We start from the raw sequence: 19,964 nt of genomic DNA, 5'->3' as shown, positions 1-19,964 counted from the left end.
ATAGTTACAACATATTTAGAGTAATTAGATGAACATGCTAAGCTCTTTGCAGTAAAATTTGTCATTGCATGAGAGCTCTGCTTCTGAAAATATAACAGCACTGAAGTAGCTGAAGCCATCAAAATTAAGGAAAAAGTAAGAAATAGATATCAGCAACCATTGCTGTTAAACATTAAGCTTTCTATAGTGCCAATCTGCTACCAATCACGATGATTTATATAGGTGTGCCAACTTTGTCCAACACCAAAGAAGTGTTTTGCAAAACATCAAGTCTCAAGTGGGAAGTTATGCTTATAAGACTGAGGAGTCACTTTGCTTATAAGCTGAAATACCATTAAGTGCGGTATTTAGAAGTTAAAAACAGTGCAACATTCAAATAAAAAGTACAACACTCTTACATTGTTATTAATTAGTTATGCATATAGATGCATATTTTCTTATAGGGTTATGAGGCAGAAGTGTGGTTTAAGTTTCTATTGTTTTTCATTTCAAAGAACAAGAGGAAATAGATGGGTACAATGGAGAGGATTAACAACTAATTACCTGTAGGGGCCCCGCCCAGTGAACTATTTCCAATTTACTGGGAAAGGGTACATATGGAAAATGGGTTTCTCCTAAATTAGCAGCAACATTTATCAAAGGAGCCCACTGACAGAGGAGTTAATGGCTGCAAACTTCATTGCCAGGAGAATGGTTTAGGTTGATACAGAAAGATGAAAGGATTATAGCTCATCTGCCAACACTGTATAATTTATAATACAGATGAAACCTCAACAAGGAAACCTCAACTGCCTGTGTGTGTGTGTGTGAGAGTGTGTGTGTGTGTGTGTGTGTGTGTGTGTGTGTGTTTGTGTGTGTGGTGTGGAGGGAGATGGAAAGGAAAGCTTACAGGGAAGTAGGGAAAGTCAGACAGACTTTGGAAAGTAAATATTTCTCCAGAATTAGAATACTATGGCCAGCGTCACAAAACTCATGCTTCTGTAGAATTAAACATGGGTTTCTTTCAGAAAATGCAACATTAATGCTTTCAAATCTAATGCTCTTTGACTCAGGAAAAGGCAGAAATGGAAAAAAACATACTGGGCATTAATAAAGAAAGGATACATGCCGAACTATGAGTTGAGGGAGCTATTCTGGTCGACTACTAATATGTAGCATTTCAGGAAAGGCAGAATTTAAATTCCTATGATGTCATATTCTTCAATTTGCATCTTAGTTAAGGAAGCACTGATAGTTGAGTGAACTAATACAGAGCAATTTTCAGGGAGAAATTTGGTAAAGGCAGAAAAGGTAAAATAAGTTATATTGTTTTCACTGAGAATTGCAGGTAGATGCACAAGAGGAAGGATTACCAGATCTATGTTCATATGTGGGTATAAGACTGAGATTGGTAGGCTCCCAGTATACCTGGCAATTGAATACCTCTTTTGTTTTTCTATTAGATAGATAGATATGTATAAATAAATAATAGATAGATGATAGATATTAAATAAATTTTTTTCATAATCAACATTTTATTTATGCAAATAAATTCTGCAGGCATTAGCCTCAGGTATTAGTGGCTGATTTAGACAATGTGAAGTGCCCAGATAACACCTGTATATCACTAAGCCATAGGTAAAGAATGAAGCATAAAGACTTCTACGGCCATACAAATATAGGATCCCTCAGTAAATATGATTATATCTGCTCATAGGTATTCAAACTTTCACACTTTCCCATGGTTTATGTCAGACTTATTCCTGAGTTGTTTTAAAACTATAAATCAAACTTCATACTTGAGTTTCTCAAGTATGGTCTTTAGAGATTCCTACTCATATATAGAGGATGCTTATTACAGAATAGTGAAATATTTAATGGTCATAATGAGAACTATGCAGATTTTTCATAGGTGGAAAATAGTTTGTATCTAACTCAGTACCCATGAACCAAAGACTTTTATCATTGAGATCCAACTGACAATTTGGTATTTAATAATGTATTTTTTCATGCTCTTATCACCATCTGCATGTTAGTGCTATTTTGCTGATTCACTTATCAGGGCCTTTAACTCTAATATCTCCAAACATAAAGAGAATATACTTTGTACCCAATTTACCACGTAATATACCATCCTCCAGTGTAAAGAGATTATACTCTCTGCCCAATTTTCAAGTTTGAGCATCTACCGTCAATGGTAATAAAAGAGGTTTATATGAAATACACAGAAAATTGACAGGCACTTAGTGGGTACTCAATATATATTTTCTTCCTTCCTCTGGTATACTTTACATTTAGGATACATAAAAAGTGATAATTTCCTTTACAAAATTATCTGTCCCACTAAAATAGTACTCTTTGTTTTTCAATATATTTATTACGTGATGTACTTCGCCACAATTGGCATTAATCGTCAAATGTTCAAGAATACACCTAAGTGAAACAGAGTTAACCTCTATTACAGTCAATGAGATTACTACTATGTCATTACAGACTTCATTTTCTCATTCCAATATTGAGTTTTGAGTCAAACTTTTGTCACATTTCCCCCCTTTTAATTGCAGCACTCTGCCCCCATTCCCAAATGAAGCATCCTCACATTTCTAGAATTCTTACTCATTACAAAGAATTTAAATAAAAATCTTCAGTTGCACGAAAGATTGGGAGTGAGTCACATGTCAGACATGTGAGTCTTAACTGTTATGCAGTTAAGTTTGGGTTCATGATGAATGTTGCATAGATATAATAGTTGTGGCAAAGTTTTACAAATAGAAAAATTAGTAACAGAAATCTTAGTCAGTTTTGTGGTGTGCACTAAAGAACAACCTCCTACAGTGAAAAACATGACCAGGCTTACCTTTTTCCAGATTTTAAATAGAGATTATTTAAATTATTTGTATAACAATAAAAATGCAAAAGCATACTAAATATAATTTAGAATATTATTTAATGCACTCCATCACCGTTTCCCCTTAAACTATTTCTCCTGTTTTCCATTGAGATAAATGAAAATATGGAGTATTTAAAATTCCTACTATTCTTAATTCATTATCCTGCTCCACTATCTCCTTGATAGGCATTCAAAGTTAATGATGCATATAAGCAAAAAAAAAAAAAGACTCTTTGTTAAGAAAATATATGCATGCATTAATATTTCATTCACTTCTAGGGTAGGTATCAGTCTGGTGCTGAAAGGATAGCTCCCGATCACCTGTCGACATTCTTGAATTTGCTTTACCGAGAAGGGAAGGACTAATGGCACAACTAAACGTACAGCCACTGACGACACGAGTGGGGAAACAATTACCTCATAACTTCACACCACTTCCCCCCCCAAAGAAATCTAGCTGAAATTTCTTAAAAAATTGTTTTGTACAGTATAGTTGTCAAACCAGGATTTTTTTTAAGCAGCCCTTTTCCTTTCTACTTTTCCTTAAAGTAAAATCATGAAGCAGAATATTCCAGAGCAGACGAAAAAAGTTAACCATGCTGATTAAAAAAAAAAAATCATTTCCATTAGAGAAAGCATCATCCGTAAGCACAGGGGGTAAAGTCCAGATATTTAAAAAATAATTCTCAGAGAGGAGAAAAGGACTTGGGGAGACCGGTCCTCTCCAGAATCAACCTGACACTCCTTACTCAAAAAAAATCATGCCCGCTACCCACCCCCGGGCAGTCTATTTGCGTTTAGCAAGTTCAGCACCCAGTGCATAAATCCGGAAGAAGGTAAATTAAAACAAAGCAGACTCTGTTGGGGGGTGGGGGGTGAGGAGTGTGGGCCGGGGCGGAAAGGTTAAACAGCGACGCGGGGCAGTAGAGACCAGAAGAGTGACTTCATTTCGCCAGAGGAAACACTATCCAAAAAGCCCACGTTTGATGTGAGAACCAGGGGCAGTAAAAGAGCTCAAAAGGGGAAAGCTGAAATGAGCAAACTTCCCTTCTTCATCCACCCCCATCCTTCGAGACCTCCAGGAACACGCACACGCCAGGAAAACAAAGCGTAAGCCCAGTTCCCGCCGCCGGACCACGGTTACCGGTGCGCGCCGCTCCCCGGCGGCTGAGCCCGGGCGCTGGAGCGCGGCCGCCGACCGACCAGATCGCGGGGCCGCTGCGCACCCCTACCTTGAGAAGCACAAAGAGCCAGAGTAGAAGCAGGAGGCGGCGGCTGCCGCGCGCCCTCGTGGCCAGGTGCCCCATTGCCGCGCCGACCGGAACCCGGGGGACGGCGGTCCCGGCTGGTTCCCCTGGCGGCGGCTCACAATGGCGAGCTGGGGCTGCAGCCTCAGATCCTGGGCGCCGAGGCTGCGCGCGAGGGGCGCATGCTGCCTCTCTCGTCCCCCTGCGCCTGCTTCTCTTCTGCGCCCGAAGTCTTCCAGGAATGTGCCAGGCGCTGCTGTTCTTTAACGGCTAAGCACGGAGAGAGTAGGGATTGGAGAGGGCGAGGCTCTGCTGCCGCGCCGCCACCACAGCAGCGGGAGGAGGCGCGCGGTCCTCGTGGTGAGCAAGGGGAGGGGGCCCTGCACCCAGTCGGTTGCAGTCCTCTGGCAACGAGGAGATTCTCACTACGGGTTGCAGACCCATAAAGTGACAGCAGCCTCTCAATCCTCCCACCAGAGTCCTCCCTCCAGGTCTTGCCGCCGGACAGCCCCCCACTCCAGGGGCTCCGCCCCAATCCACGGTCTCTGGGACTCAGGAATTCTCTGAGGTTTCTCTGACTCTTTTTGAGCAACCCGGGGTGAGGTGGGAGCAGATCCTATTCCCCTCTCGGTCTTCCTACATCTGCTTTCATTTCCGGGTACAAAGGACCAGTAACCTTTATTGGAGGAGAGCGATGGTTGTGATTGTAGTTAGTGGAATGTGGTGTGTGTGTGTATGCGTGGGTGTGTGTGTGAAGGAGAAGATATCCTTCCCCTCTTCCATTCTCTGCATCCCATTTAAACCCTTTCAACCTCTCTATCCCACACTTCCCGGAAGAAAATAGCACAATTATATATTTTTTCCATTTGAAATCAGTTTCTTGTAAATTTCAAGGGCCGTTCTTTGATACCAAAGTCTGTCAAATAACCTGAAACTGAACATAGGATAGAGATGAGAACATATTACATATATTTATAAACATATATTTTGTAATAACTGAATTATACCTAAGTAATTAACTTGTGACTCTTTAAAATCTCAGGCAACTACTTAGAAGCTGTGTATTCCCAATCTACTCATGCATCCCCTTGATTGTTAGGTACACTTTTTGAAAAATAAGTCTGTCAAAATAAACTATGGGGTACAATATTCAAATACAAATCCATTCTTATTATCATGTAAATTACTTTTGCTCTGCTCTGCCAGTAATGGGACTTCCTATTTATCCTTGAGACATGCTTGGGCACCAGGAGACAGCCAAGGTCACTTTGGTCATGAATGTGGGAGTTCAGCTACCAGGAGGGGAAATGACTGTCTCAGCGACACAGCGTGGAAGTGGTGACATGGAAAGGGACCCAGGGCTAACTTTACTGGGCAATTTGCCAGATGAGCAGTGACCATACATTAATCATTTGGTTGGTATGTGTTTGTCTGAGAAAGTTTTAGATTTAGGTATTTACATAATATATATGTGTACTAAATGCTTCTATGTGTAAGTATGGGACGGTGGTCTGAATTTATGTGAGAATATTGTGTTTGGTGTCTTCCTTTACGGGCTTCTTTTGTTGTCACCTTCTTCCTCCTCGTATGCTCATTTAAGTGCCCTTATGCTCATTCCTTTTTTTTTTTTTTTTGGCCTGGACCTTTTGTTTCTTGGGAAAATATTAGTTGTTTCTTACTCTCTCTGGTTCAAACTTCTGGTTTATCTGGAAATGTTATCCTTGGAATTGCACAAGTAGAGGTCTGATTTGAAATAGTTCCCTTTTATTTTGAAGCTTCTATTGCCACCCTCCCCCAAAAGTAGCTCTAGAGTGATCTAATGTCTAGAACTTAAGATATGTTTAGACCAGTGGGAAAATCACACTCACAGGATGCCAACAATTTCTCTTATGAATAGAATTTTATTTTAAAGTGTATTTGTGTCTGTGGTGTTAATTATAGCTCTTTATGAGGATATTCATGTGTGTGGTGCTTATGATGTTACTTATGAAATATGGATACATATGGGGGTGTTCATGTTTACCCGTGTCCTTGCTTTGAATTATGAATTTATATGGAAATATCCATGCATGTGTTTGTTAGTGTGTAGATATATGGATATAGGCTTAGCAGATGTATGTGAGACGTTAGAAAACAATTCTACTGAGCAGACATTCATCTTGTAAATGTACCAAGAGCTTTCATAATGATACTTACTTTTATATAGTCATATTTAGCTACGGTCTTTCTATTTCATTCTTAGACATTTATATCATACTTGTACAAATGTATAAGTTAAGGCCTTTCTCTTTGAGAACACTAACAGTAAACAATAAAGCATTGCCTGGTAAAGCATTAGTAATTAGCATTGCTAATATTCCATTAGTAAAAATATGATTAGGTGACTTGAAGAATGAAGGTATTATTTCTATAACTACAGATGATTTTCTCTCCAGAGAAAAGTTATTTTCCAAAGTGTTTGCTGAATAAAATAGTTTCTATTTGTTTTTATTGCACTTAAGTCAATTAAAGACCTGCGAATCTGTCTAGGAGAGACTTTCAAAAAGAATATGAATTCTGCATTACAACAGCGTGGGTTTTTCCATCTATATAGTGTGCTGTCTTTCTTTGCACTTTTGAATGGTTTTCCAATGTAATACTTCCAAAGTACGATAGCTCTTATGATACTGTTTTCAAGATTCCCGGTCAACATAAAACAGTTAGAGGAAAATGTTGGGAGATATCTTATGGATCTTACAACTGGAGGCGGTTTTATGGACCTTAAGCCTAAAGCAAGAGCACTGAAGAAGGAAATAAATAAATGGGAACTCCTCAAAATTAAACACTTTAGTGCATCAAAGAACTTCATCAAGAAAGTAGAAAGACAGCCTTCACAATGGGAGACAATATTTGGAAATGATATATCAGATAAAGGTCTAGTATCCAGAATTTATAAAGAGATTGTTCATCTCAACACCAAAAAGACAGCCAACCCAATTACAAAATGGGAAAAAGACTTGAACAGACACCTCTCAGAAGAGGAAATACGGATGGCCAAGAGGCACATGAAGAGATGCTCAATGTCCCTGGCCATTAGAGAAATGCAAATCAAAACCACAATGAGATATCATCTCACACCCACCAGAATGGCCATTATCAACAAAACAGAAAATGACAAGTGCTGGAGAGGATGCGGAGAAAGAGGCACACTTATCCACTGTTGGTGGGAATGTCAAAGGGTGCAACCACTGTGGAAGGCAGTTTGGCGATTCCTCAAAAAGCTGAATATAGAACTGCCATACGACCCAGCAATACCATTGCTAGGTATCTACTCAAAGGACTTAAGGGCAAAGACACAAACGGACATTTGCACACCAATGTTTATAGCAGCATTATTTACAATTGCAAAGAGATGGAAACAGCCAAAATCTCCATCAACAGAAGAGTGGCTAAACAAACTGTGGTATATACATATGATGGAATATTATGCAGCTTTAAGACAAGATAAACTTATGAACCATGTAATAACATGGATGGACCTAGAGAATATTATGCTGAGTGAATCCAGCCAAAAACTAAAGGACAAATACTGTATGGTCCCACTGATGTGAACGGACATTCGAGAATAAACTTGAAATATGTCATTGGTAACAGAGTTCAGCAGGAGTTAGAAACAGGGTAAGACAATGGGTAATTGAAGCTGAAGGGATACAGACTGTGCAACAGGACTAGATACAAAAACTCAAAAATGGACAGCACAATAATACCTAATTGTAAAGTAATCATGTTAAAACACTGAATGAAGCTGCATCTGAGCTATAGGTTTTTGTTTTGTTTTGTTTTGTTTTGATTTTACTATTATTACTTTTATTTTTTTCTCTATATTAACATTCTATATCTTTTTCGGTTATGTTGCTAGTTCTTCTAAACCAATGCAAATGTACTAAGAAATGATGATCATGCATCTATGTGATGATGTTAAGAATTAATGATTGCATGTGTAGAATGGTATGATCTCTAAATGTTGGGTTAATTTCTTTTTTTCCGTTAATTAAAAAAAAAAAAAAGAGAAGGGATAATTGGAGATGAAGGGATACAGACTGTACAACAGGACTGGATATAAAAACTCAGAAATGGACAGCACAATACTACCCAATTGTAATGCAATTATGTTAAAACACTGAATGAAGCTGCATGTGAGGTATAGGTTTTTTGTTTTTGTTTTTTTTGTTTTTTTTTCTTTCTATTATTGTTTTAATTCTTATTCTGTTGTCTTTTTATTTCTTTTTCTAAATCGATGCAAATGTACTAAGAAATGATGAATATGCAACTATGTGATGTTATTAAGAATTACTGATTGTACATGTAGATTGGAATGATTTCTAATTGTTTTGTTAATTCTTTTTTTAATTAATAAAAAAAAAAAAAAAAAGATTCCCGGTCAACAAGAATAGCCATGGGTAGTGTGCCCATCATACTTCATAAATGGTGTTAAACAAATTTGTTCTGATTTCATTGTCATCATAATGTAAGGTGAAGAAGGCAGAGATCGTTATGATCAACTATTTTCTCCCAATGTTGCTTTACCAGGAGAAAAGATAAACATGAATAAGCAAAGACCCTTACATGTACTAAGACAAGTGTTTAAAAAATGAATTCTCATGGATCGAAATAAAGCTCTCTACACTCTTTGGAAATAACAATAATGTGGTTAGTGATCAAGAAATTGGAAAGTAAAAAAAAAAAAAAAGAAATTGGAAAGTAATTTTAAATGTACAGAAGGCTTGGGTTTTTTGTTAGAAAAGCAATCTATTCCTAAATGTGCAAAAATGTGACCATGCCTGTGTGGTTCCCTCTATCCCCTTTCATAGAAAGAGAAGCACTAGCAGCCAGAGAGATGGAGTTGGAATCCCTGTGAGAGGTTTAATGAGGAGTCAAATGGAACTCTTAGAGTGCCCTTGCCAAGAAAGCTCAATTCTATCCTCCAGGGACCAACTCTAATGTAGTTCAGTGTGTTTCGTCCTGGCTTCCACTACTGAAATAGCCTACAAGGCTGTCAGCAGTTTCAGTATTAGTTATTTTATGGGGGGGCTGCTCAATGACAAATAATTACTTTATATGGAATGCAGAAAAAAATCAAGCTATTCATTTCCTGACAATATCCCACTTGAAAAGCACAGGAGCGGCCATTCGGTTTGTCACCCATATCTCACATATTACAATTATTACAGTCTATGAACTGCAGATTATGTGCAATATGTTCTTAAGATAAGACCACCAGGCAGCATTTGATTTCAATTTATTTGAGCAGTTGTTTCAGTTTTTCTCTTGATGAACACTAGTTTCTCACCTAAAAGACGTGTTGACAATTCATAAATCCTGTGCCTTTCAAAATAAGAATGATTGACGTCCCTCAGGTGAACAGCATGTTCCAACTGCCAAGACTTATTATTCCTGCTACACTTGAAAAAAGAGTTCACTCTTTTTTTACACCACAGAAGGTCATTTCTGCTCTAACGTGGAGACTGTTTTCCCATTCCTCCTTTTTTTCTTCCTAAACGATTCCTATTTAAGGGATCTATTTTTTTTTACTTGACTCAGATAGTTTTAAAGAAAATCAAATAAAAACACTGGGTTATAGGGTGTAGGTTTTATGATACAAATTATCTAATTTCTATATTAACAGTGAGCAGATATTTGTCATTGGACATAAGTATTGAGCTACGGGATAAATAGTTCAAAATTAGGAAAGCAGATTGTCATATTTTAGATATCATGCCCCTTTTGGTCATCTGCTAGGTATTCTGGTCTAAGTTCTTCACGTTTATTTTAATGGTCCTAAAATAATAAAAATGTAAAAGACTTGAAACAACTTAGTTTATGCAATTTTATCCCATATTTTGTTCATGCACAATGCACTGATTAATGAACTTTTAAAATATTTGTTCTGAGCATTCCATACTAGTATCATCTATAAACCTAGCTTTTATTCAAAACTAGATTTCTTGAGTAATTATAATTTGAAGGATTAACATCCTTCATGGGAGGATTCACTTTAGCAAGGCAAAAAGCATGCATAGAACTTGAATATGATTCATAGCTGAAGCAAGGCATAGTTTGCTAAGTGGAAATGCTCTCTGCTGATCCTTTCCTTCCCTTTCTTCCTTTCAAAAGATTAAACTCAACATTTACCGAGTGTTATAAGGACTGCTACATGCTTAAAAAGGTGCTTAGAACATGTAATTATGAAAAGTTAATAAAAATACGTAATTCTGGAAATCTTGGCAATGGTGAATTCAGCTATTGTGTATAAAAATATTAATCACCTGATTTGAGAATCCACTGCCTTAACTGCTATGAATTCTACCAACAGGCATGATAATATTGCACCAGCATTTATGTTTCAAATCAATCACACCAAATCAACTTTCATGCTAAAACTACAACACTAAGAATATTTCCAAATCTAACTGTGAGAGAAGGAGTGAGAAAGTCTGAAGAGAGGTGAAAGAAGCCCCTGGTAGATTAGTGACATTTTCTGTCTTAACAGGAGATCTAGAAGAAAAAAATTTAGGGGAATCATGGACCAGGAAGGTACAAATATTCTGGGAGAAACGCCAGTGTCTGAGAGAGGCTGAAGTATCTGCCTCATAAAGGGACTTTTAGAAAAGGCACAACTCGAAGGCATGCATTTCTAGATACACTTCTGAGTATGTGAAAGAGGAGCAATTTGGGAGAGAGATTCAAATCTAGAGATTCCAGCTCTCTTTGCTTTGTTTGGGTTGCTATGTTGATAAAGTGGAGAAATGATAAGGGCAAGCTTTGAACGTGTGTAGAGAGGATGATTTGAGTGACATCCAATCAGATATCAGTGCATGTCAGGCCTATGCCCAGTCTCTGTTAACTCACTATTTCACTCTCTATGACCATTTCTAAACTTTCCTACTCATCTCAAACCTCCAGCCCCCTGGTCCTTCAGACCCCCTTCGTGCTTCCAGCATACATAGGAAATGGAGGCCATCAGGAACTGACAGTAAACACAATCCCATTCACATCCGTTCACACTCCATTTCTTCTGTCTTGTTGGAAATTGGGAATTCTCTCTCAATAACCATTTGCTCTTTTATTTTTAACCTCTCTTTTTAACTGGATTCCAACCCTTGGCTTTTTTTTTTACAATGTTCATGTCTTTATGGTTGAAAGAAACAAGGTAAAGAAAGAAAGAAAACTTTCACTGACTTCTTCATGCTCTCAGTTGCTGCCTTTTCTTTTTCTACCCTTCACACCTGTGCCACCGCCCCTTCTCAGCAATCCTTTCCCAAAGCATGGCTTATAGTCTGTGTCTGTTTTTCTCACCACCTATCTACTCTTCAATAACACATTCCTCTGGCCTCTGTCGCCCACCTCCTTCGTCAGCCCTGCCTTCCCTAAGGTCAGGAGAGCCTCTGGGAGGAATCTGCCAGGTTTGCCACTCCCTCGTTCCTGAAAGCCTCTTTGTCTGATTTCCTAAAACCCTACACTTCCCTGGCTTTTCTTTATCTCTGGCTGTTCCTTTGGGATCTTTTCTCCTCGCTCATTTCCCTCTTTCTGCCCATGTAATGTTGCAACCCTAGATGCTCTCCGCTTCTCCTCTGCATTCTCCCTCTATGGCCATGCCTTGCTCCTGTAATCAGACCCATGTATCAGACTGCCTGCTTGAATCTCCTTTGAAATATCAGAAAGCACCCCTGAAACTGAACTCATAAATTTTCTTTCTCTGTAAATAATACCAACGTCAAACCATCTGCACAAGTCAGAAACCTGGGAGTCATATCTGATATCTCCCTCTCCTTCACACCTGCACCATATCCAATTTGACTCTATAACTTCTTCATTTTACCTTTGAAGTATTTCATATTTAATTTCATTTCTCTCTACCCCAACCACTTTGATCCTAGTTCAAGTTGCCATTATATCTTCCTTGAACTACTGCAATCCCTTCTAATTGTAAGAATCTACCTATATCCCATATAGCTGCTGTTTCCATCACGCTGGCATACAACAAAAATATTTCCATCTGCAGCTAGTTGGAGCAGTTTTTAAAACTCAAAAGTGATCATTATGACTCTCCTACATAAAATCAGTGGCTTCTAAATCCCCTAGGATAGTGATAAAATTCCTGAACATGGGCCATTAGGCACTGCACAGTCTATCCCTTAACTGCATTTCAAGTCTCTTTTCACACCTTCATCTTCTTTGCCCTCTGAACTTGAAAAACTCAACCATACCATGCTCCTCCCACCACCGACACATGCTGTTCTCTTTGCCTGGAATATGCCACTCTCCTCCTTAATCTGATCTCAGCTCAAACTGCACATCCTCATCCTTCTCCCATACTTTAAGCTTTCAGAGTCCAACCTAATATTTTTATTATTGATATTTTACATTTATTTTTGTCATCATTTGATTCATGAATGTCTCCTTCATTGCACTGTAAACCATGCAGAGGCAGGGATTCTGTCATGTACTTCCTCTCTAGCACCTAGGTCAGTTTAAGGAATAGAGTAGGTAGTCAGAAAATAGTAGTTGAATGAATACAGTAATAGTTTCTAATGATAATTTTATTATCAAAGAGTGAGATATAAACTGTTTATGCTAATATATTCTGGTTTGATTGTTCAAGATGATTAATCACAGATAAGTCCTGAAATGCAGAGGGGCCAGCCTCTCTAGAACATCAGCTAGTTCTGTCCCCCATCCCATATTATCAACAGCCCCTTCCAATATGAAAAATGGGCATAACCCATATACCCCTAAAAACTGGGAGAAAGATCAAAGGTGATGGTGGAGTTAAACAGAGAAGGTAGGGTTTAATAAACGAGCATGATTGTTGAATCATTATATTGATATTTCTTTCAGTCGCCAGTATCTTAGAGCAGGTAGAAGTAAAAACCTGAACTTGTGGAATTGCAGCCCATGCCAGACTCTGAAATCTGTTCTACATTTTATTGTTGCAATGTGCTTTGAAATTTATTGCTTTTTTGTATATAGGTTATTTTTCACAAAAAAGAAAAAAAATATTTCTTCTAGCCTCCAGAGTTTTGGAGCAGCTAAAAGGAAAAATCTGAAACAGAGAACTGGTAACCCACAAAAAACTCTGTTGTGTAACTACTCATAGAAGTGTACTTTGAAAATCATTGCTTTTTCTTTCTTTTCCTTGTATATATATATATATATATATGCTACATTTAATAATAAAATGCCTTTTAAAAGATGGTTAATCAAACTTTACTTCAAGTTCACTGCCACTTTTTAGGGAACAATAAAATAAGGGGCAACAAAGTAACAATATCTGCATGTGAATTATCTCAGAAAACCTTGTACAACACCTAAGATTTGTTTGCCCTGAAGGAAGGGAACACAAGAGTATGAAGTATGAACAATTTTTATTAGGACAATCATTCTACTCAAAAGTCAGAGATTCCTTCAACTTGTGAATGGATAACAAATTGTAGTACATACATGTGTCCAAATGAATGTTAGGATTAAAAATAAATAAACTACTGATACTTTGATGAAAACCAAATGAATCTCAAATGCATTATGCCAAGTGAAGAGAAGTCAGACTCAAAAAGTCACAAACTGAATTATTCCACTTATATATTATTCTAGAAATGGGAAGACTACAGGGAAAGAAAGCTACAGGGAAGAGAAAGATCAATGGTTGCCAAGGGCTGGAGGTGAAGGGGTTGTCTAAGAAATGGGACAAGTTAAATGCTCTAAATATTTTGTGGCTGGTCACAAAACTATGCATTTGTAAAAACTCTTGACAATACATTCAAAAGTTTGAATTTTACTATGGTTTATTTTTTAAGAAAATTTTTAAAAATCCAAGCAAGAATCTATTATGGTCAAAACATTCTGTCCCATAAAAATTTAGGTTTTTTAAAAAAACAATATTGTTTTATGTTTGTATGTATGAATAATAACATTTTAAAGAACGTTACAAAATATTTAATGATCATATTGTTTGAGGACAAATTGTATTTGTTGATTCTGTGATTGACTCTCCCAAATTACTTTATGATACGGTTTCAAAATAAAGCTTATGAAATTTCTTTCTCTTCTATTTTGTTTCATCTTAGCTGAGGGATTCACGTGGAACATTCATTAAGTCACTTGCACAGCGTATATTTTTCACTCCTGCTAAGTTGAAACTTGCGATCTAGTAGGAGAGACTTTACACCAAAATAACCACAAACGAGACAGAATTCAGGGAGTAGAAGTACAACAAATGCTAAAAGCACTTAGGGAAGGGAGAAGAAATTTACAATTGTACAAATTCTGGAGACTGGAAAGCCCAGAATATGCCCTAAAATAAGACGAGGACAGTTAGAGAAGTTGGGGACGGGGTGGTAAGGCTGACCGTGAAGGCAATCCTTTGCTCCCCAATATTGTTCTCCCTTTCTTCCTCTGAACTCACAGCTGGACTACAGTTCTCAGTTTCTCTTGAATTTAGGTGATGAAATAAGGCTGAGTTCTGGTCAATGTATGCACAAGTAGTCTGCAGTTTTGGTTAGGTTTGGCCCATAAAATCCTCTGTGCACACCTCATTCTCTTTTTCTCATCCTAAATTAAGAGGACTCTGATGAGCCATTACCCAGGATACTTGAACATGTAGATAGAAACACGTACCCAAATAAAACTTTCTGTATGTATACCTGCTTTATTAAACATTTTGTCAATAGCATTTTTCAACAGTCTTATTTGGATTAGGACTTATTTCATAATTAGCTAATCCATCATTAAATAAAATGACTTACCTGTTCATTTATTCTTTTATTCAGTAGGTATGTATGAAATGTCTCATGTATCAAACATTCCTGGCTAGGTCCTATGGCTATAAATATTGTTGGTTTTTATTATTTTGCTATTCCTTACGGCTTGAAAAACTTTACTTTGGATGTCTTGGCAGTAAGCAAGCATGAAAACTGTTAATTTTAGAGTTGAAAATAGATATGCAAAAATTAAATATACATGCAGCCACCCTGCTTTGTAACAGCAGCAAAATTTCATACTCAGAAACTTTGCTATAAGAAAAAATTGGTACAGCCAAGGAAATTATAAAGCAAAATGGTTGTTACTTTGCCTTTGAGAAAGCAATTAAATATTGATGCCACTGGTCCTTCAGTGATGACCTTGAAAAGCTGAACAATGTTCTGGGATTGTCATCACTTTACACTTAAAGCTACTAATCGTTTCTGGTCTGCACTGTCCCTATCAACTAGGATTGGCCTTCTTGACCTTCCTTATGACCTTTGAACTTTGAAATGGTAGATAAATTAAGTTGTTGCTAAATCACTAATTAAGGTGATACTAAGTCATATATTATCAATAATGGCTGCAACTAAAGAATCTGCATTGCCATTTCCTAACAGCAAAATATCTAAGTAAAACCACTCAACGTTATTCACAAAGCATGAAATTACCTCCTTTACTGAATCATGAAATGGAATTGGAGCATAAAAGTAAAGATCCATACCAATGTAAAGAACATTTGTTTACTTACAGAAGTGTAAAGAAAAGCTCAAACATGCACCAGGCCCTGGAAAAGCCCCAAAACTCCGAAGAAATCATTAGATGCTTCATGCTTCTGGATAGTGGAATTTTGAAACTACTAATATAGGAAATTTCCATTATGGAGAATGTAAATCAACCCAGAAACAAACGCGTGAAATGTCATTCCTTGCATTAAATGAGACAGGTAAGTTTAGGGATGCCAAGACTACAATAGTTAAATGTCAGACTTTTGATTAACTGTTCTTGAAAGTTACAGCTACTTACTGAACTATGGAAAATATTAGATGTCTGGAAATTTTCTTGTCTAAATTTTGGTGGTCCAAAAAGGTAGAAAATTAATGAGCTACACATGTAACTTTGAAGGTTAGCAAAATAAAATAAAAGAAAACCAAGGAGGGTGCACGGGTTGTTCAGTGGTAGAATGCCGGCCTTGCATGTGGGAGACCCAGGTTCGATTCCTGGACCATGCACCTCCCCCTGCCAAAAAAAGAGAACCAAGGAAAGCAGGAACAAGACAATAACAAAGAAACAAACAAATACAAAAGCAAACAAACTAAAACCCCCTAATATATACCATACAATAATAGCATGGCTTAACAAGATGTGAGCTGTTAATAGAAAACTTTTTGTGTGATGGATTAAGATACACTAAATAAAGACAAAAATATTCAAAAATAAAAGCTGAAGCATAGCTATTGGAGTTCTTTTTTAAAAAAATTAGAGAATGTCTTAGTTTTCTGAGGTATGACGAATACTGAAGACTGGGTGGCTTGAACAACTGGAATTTATTTGTTCACAGTTTGGAAAGTATAAGTCCAAACTCAAGGTATCAGCAGGTCATGCCTTTTTCAAAATCTGTAGAGTTCTAGCAGTGGCTTGCTGGTAGTCAATCTCAGCTTCCATCAAATGGTGATCTGTCTTTTTCTGTCTCCATGGCTTCTATTTTCATGTTCAAAATTCCTCTGACTACCTGGACTTCAGTCAACTTTGATGAAGGCCCACTCTGCTTCAGTTTGGCCTCATTTTAACAGGATCTTCAAAGACCCCATTTACAAATGAGATTGCACCCTCAAGAGGGGGTTAGGACTTGAATATGTCTTTGTTGGGGACTTGATTGAATCTAATAACAGTGAATATTATAAATAATTTGCCCATTTGAAAACTCGAATGCAATATTCATTTTTTTGCCTTTTAATTTTCTAGTATATGTTTCTGTACTATAAATTTTCCGCTAATTTAGAGGTACCTCACAAATTGTGATATTATCATAAAGTTCAAAAATATCATAATATTTGTCATGATTTTTGGACTAATGGGTTGCATACAAGTGGATTAAGTTTTTAGTTAAGGTGTAATTTACAAACAGCAAAATACTCAGATCTTAAGGATATAGTTCTATGAATTTTCACATTCAATCGTCATATACACATCTTCAACACCTCACTACTTTCCTTTGCAGTCAAATATCTTCCCTGCTTCCTAGGGGCAACCACTGACTTCCTAATAACTAGGGTGATACATGATTTCATATATGATTATATGATTTTTTTGTATCTGAGTTATTTAATTCTAAATGATGTGCTTGGGGATCACCTATATTGTTCTATGTATCAGTAGTTCAACTTCCATAGTGCTGAGTGGGTGCATTCCATTTTAGTAATATACATTGCTATGTTCACTCACTCTGTTGGTGGATATATGGGCTATTTTCCACTTCTGTCTATGAATAAAGATGACTCGAATATTCCTGTACAAATCTTCTTGCTGCCACGTGTGTTCATTCCTCTGGAATCATCTCTGCTCTTATCTTCATTTCTGTTGTTGTGGGTGCTGTGGAATTTAAAAAGCTCACTCTAAACTTTTATGGAGAAATGTATGACCAATAATAGGCAAAAATACTTATGAAGAGGAAAAGAGAAAGAGGAACAGGAAGTGGAAGAAGAAGGAAGAGGATGAGGAGAAGGAAGAAAAGAGGAAGAAACGCCCTCACTAGATATTATAAAACATGACAAGGCTGTGAGAGTTAAGAAAGTGCATTATTGATACAGATGGGCAAACAGACCAATGGAACAGAATAGAAGGCTAAGAATCAGGCTGTTGTAAAAATGGACACTTGGTAGACACCACATATCTTGCAGCCATTAAAAGTATAAGGGAATACTAGAATGAGCTTTTCAAGTTCCGCCACCTCACACACACACACACACACACACACACACACACACACACAAATATTGAAATTTGCATTATCCACTCTGAGCTGACTAGTTTTTCAATGCTTTAAGATTTTTCTGGTGAAATTTTAAAACGCTGCATTTTTTATTATGTGTAATAAATTGTTCAATATCTGAATATGCAGATCTGCATTACTCAGCGAAGCAATATATCCCAAATGACCAACGCACAATGTCACAAAATCAGGCATGGGTAAAATGTTAAAAAATGTAAAATGGACCAATACATATATATGTTACAGAATATCAAAGTTCACAGATATGATTTTAGATTCCAAATTGCAACTAACAGTTTCAAAAGACTAGAGTTTGGAATAGTATCAAAAAAAGGATTTTACAGGGTTCGTGGGTTTTTCAGTGGTAGAATGCTCACCTTCTATGCAGGAGACCCGGATTCGATTCGGGACCATGCACCCCCCCCCCCCCAAATAGAGAATTTTACAACTATCTGAAAAGGATATTGAACACTCTTATTTTCAAAGGACATAGCTCTGTGAGGCCGGATTTTATTAATTATTTTAAATCAAAACAATGTATTTCAACAGATTAAATGCAGAAGCAGAGATAATAATCCAGGTGATTTCTATTAAGCTAAATGGTAAAAAATATGCCAAAGTTTTAAACAACACTACACTTCTTACGGATTTTTTTTTCCTGTGAAAAACAAAACTATTTTTCTCTGAAAGTGTTATTTACATTAACATGTAGTAGGGTTTATGATTTTTAAATGAACTGACGAATAAATACTTTAAAGCCCTCAATTTTAATTTCTTATTTGGCAAATATTGATAGCTATAAGCCACATAAACAAAAGCTCTTTTAGAGCTTCCCTAAGGTTATTAGGGTGTTCCAAGACCAAGAAGTCTGAGAAACACTACCCCATGCATAAACATCATTAGACATGTCCAAAAATGCTTATCATTGAAATGATGGACTGTACTTAATAGTATAATTATAATGTATTTTATCAATTGTATTAAAGGTACCACTCTACTGCAGAGAGTTAATAACAGGGAAAACTGTGTTAGAGGAGTATCTGGGAACTCTGTATGTTCTGTATGATTTTTCTGTAAACTTTCTACATCGCTAATGAAAAATTAATTAATTAATTAAAAAATGTTCATCACAGCCCTTCTGGCAACAGCTAAAAGCTGGTAGCCAAATGTTCACCATGGCATCGTTGATAAATACATTATGGTATAATTACATGCATTTATGCAAAAATTCCATTATGCTGCAGAAAATAAATGAATTATAGCAATAACACTGATGAATTTCAGGAATAAAATTTTGAATAAAAAAATGCATGTTGCAGAAAAGTACATCAGTATAATCTCACATATAGTTTAAAATGCACAAAGCTAATAAATATTTTTTAAAATATAAAACTATAAGCAAAATCAAGGTAATGATAAACTTGAAATTCAGTCAAGTGGTTCTGTGAGGTAGGAAGGATGAATTGGTTTGAAGAGGGCACATGGAGTTTCAAAAGTAATAATGTTTGTTTTGAAGATGATATTCTATGTATATGGATTTTTGCTGCATTATTATTAAATATGCCTTAATTTTAAAACTATCACAAAAAATAAAATGGAATAAATATCATTTAAAGGCACCTTGCAATCTGAGAGAAAATATTTGCAGCATGTATAATAAAACATTTGATTATTAGAAATTTTTAGATATTTTTTCCAATTAAATAGTAATAAGACAACACCGTGAGAAAAATTAAGAATATAAACAGTCAATTCACGGAAGAAATAAAAAAATAAGATGTTCCATCTCTTTAATAATGAAGAAAATGCTAATTATAATATATGTGTTGGCTATATATTATGTAGCTCATTAATTTAAATGATATTATCCAGTGTTTCCAAAAATCATATTAGTTCTACTGTAAGTTGGACAGTCTATTTGTAGGGCTATTAAGAAGAACTAATCAAAAGATGAAATATCCGGGCGGGCCGCGGTGGCTCAGCGGGCAAAGTGCTTGCCTGCTATGCTGGAGGACCTCGGTTCGATTCCCGGCCCCAGCCCATGTAACGAAAACGGAGAAACAAAATACAATAAAACAAG

At 36.7% G+C, this 19,964-nt stretch overlaps 1 long non-coding RNA gene and 1 other non-coding gene across 2 annotated transcripts in view; both read left to right on the top strand.

Moving 5' to 3' along the window:
• The window catches only part of LOC143691557 (uncharacterized), a 41,577-nt gene extending 25,745 nt beyond the window's left edge, over positions 1 to 15,832 (top strand). The window contains exon 3 of the long non-coding RNA XR_013179576.1: positions 15,646 to 15,832. This is a non-coding gene — a long non-coding RNA (uncharacterized LOC143691557). The remainder of the gene's footprint in view (positions 1 to 15,645) is intronic.
• Positions 15,833 to 16,053: 221 nt separating this feature from the next.
• On the top strand, positions 16,054 to 16,124 carry TRNAA-UGC (transfer RNA alanine (anticodon UGC)). Its single transcript has one exon. It is a non-coding gene; the product is annotated as a tRNA-Ala (tRNA).
• The last annotated feature ends 3,840 nt before the right edge of the window (positions 16,125 to 19,964 follow it).

Source organism: Tamandua tetradactyla, chromosome 7, assembly GCF_023851605.1.
Source record: "Tamandua tetradactyla isolate mTamTet1 chromosome 7, mTamTet1.pri, whole genome shotgun sequence".
In the NCBI taxonomy this organism is placed as follows: domain Eukaryota; kingdom Metazoa; phylum Chordata; class Mammalia; order Pilosa; family Myrmecophagidae; genus Tamandua; species Tamandua tetradactyla.
The sequence above is the reverse complement of the archived record's forward strand: the minus strand, read 5'-3'. Positions and strand labels throughout refer to the sequence as shown.